This window comes from Galeopterus variegatus, unplaced genomic scaffold (genome assembly GCF_000696425.1).
Source record: "Galeopterus variegatus unplaced genomic scaffold, G_variegatus-3.0.2 Scaffold679, whole genome shotgun sequence".
Classification (NCBI taxonomy): domain Eukaryota; kingdom Metazoa; phylum Chordata; class Mammalia; order Dermoptera; family Cynocephalidae; genus Galeopterus; species Galeopterus variegatus.
The window spans coordinates 690444-692522 of record NW_007726790.1 but is presented as its reverse complement, the minus strand read 5'-3'; positions in this window follow the sequence as shown (position 1 = coordinate 692522).

Genomic DNA, 2079 nt, shown 5'->3' with positions numbered 1-2079 from the left:
ATTCATCTGACAAGGGATTAAGATTCAGAATATGCCAGTAAATTAAACAACTAAACAACAAAAAAAACAAATAATCTGATTTAAAAAATGGGAAAATTACCAGAATAGACATTCCTCAAAGGAAAACATATCAATGATCAGCAGGTATAAAAAATAATGCTCAAAATTTGTGAGCATTAGGGAAATGAAAGTCAAAACCACAATGAGATATTTCATGCCAGTTAGAATGGCTGTTACCAAAAAAGAAAAAAATATATATATAACAAATGCTGGCAAGAACAGGAAGAAAGGGGAGTCATATACTGGTAGTGGGAATGTTAATTATTGCAGCCATTATTGAAAACAGTACAGAGGTTTCTCAAAAATTAAAAACAAAACTACCATATGATCCAGCAATCTCATTGCTGAGTATTTATCCAAAGGAAAGGAAATTAGCATACCAAAGAGATATCTGGACCCTCATGTTTATTGCAGTACTATTCACAATAGTCAAAATATGGAATCAACCTAGGTGTCCATTGACAGATGAATGGATAAAGGAAATGAGGTATATATGTGCAATGGACTACTACTCAGCAGTTAAAAATAGTAAAATCTTTTCATTTGCAGCAACATGGAATAGCCTGGAAGATATCATGTTAAATGGAATAAGTCAGGCAAATAAAGATACATACTGTATGTTCTCACTTATATGTGAGAGCTAAAAAGCAACAACAAAAAAAGAACTTTCGGAAGTAAAGAGTAGAATTGTCATTAGTAGAGGCTGGGAAGGAGAGAGCAAATAAGGGGATAGAGAGTGGTTGGTTGATAGACACAAAATGACATCTAGATAGGAAAAATAAGTTCTAGTGGTGTATAGTAGTCCTTGACACCTACAATTAACAATAATTTAATGCATGTTCTCAAATGTCTAGAAGACAGGTGCTCAGGTGTTCTCATCGCAAAGAAATGATTAAGTGTTTTGATGATGAGTATACTAAATACCCTGACTTGATCATTACAAATTATATACATATGTTGAAATATAATTCTGTGCCCCATAAGTACAATCAATACATGTCATTAAAAATTAATTCCTTTAAATAAAAACAAATCAAAAAACCTCTTACTACCACTTCTTTTCACTGATAGATCCATTTAGGAGACTGACTAATAGAAAGAGGAAGTAAATGTGGATGGGAAAGCTGAGACTATTCAATACAGCTGGTAAAATATCTATATGCAGATCTACGGAATTTAATTCATGATTATTCCCTTATCCCCTTTTGAAATGACACCGTGGTGGCTTGTCCAGAGCCCCATTCAGGCAAGAATGACTTATGATAGAGCTACCAGCAGACAGTCCTTAGCTGTTATCCCCTGTAGGAATTGCCAAGGCCAAAGTGGCCTGTCACACCCATGGCCAAGCCGCTTTGGTAGGACAACTTACAACCTAATCCACTGACTAATGAAAAATGAAAGTGTAAAGGCCTAGCCTCTCATTGTAAGAAAGGATGAATTAGAAGGGTCACTTCAGATTCAGAACTCTCTGTAGGACTGGTTGAGACCTCATTAGAGACTGCATAACAGCTTTACTTCTATCCAGTCATGCTTCATTGTCTTACTTCACAGGTGTTCACCGTGAGAACACTGCCTCATATATTTCCTGCAAGATAATCTTTATTTTAGATCCAACTTCCCGGAAAACTAAACTCATAAACATTAATGCCAGGGATGGTCTGAGAAGGCAGATATTAGGATGGGATTTTAGAGTTGAGTAACTCATCACCAGCTGGAAATGGGGACCTCATCACTAGTGCCAATGAAACACAGATATAACTCCTGGCTACTAGTATTGAACTAAAAAAGTGTAATTGTGGAAGAGTGTAAAATGAATCAGGCATTTCAGGAAAAAGGGGAAAATGGTAACTAAAAGTACAGAGGAATTGGGTGGTTATTTGATTGCTACTTTAGGAAAAAAAACAATAAAATGCTGAAGTGATTAATTAGTGATTAAGAGCTAAATGTCTATGAAGATGGTAAAATGACCAGAGGTTACCAGAGTTTGGTGGAAATATAAATTAACAGGTAGAACACAGA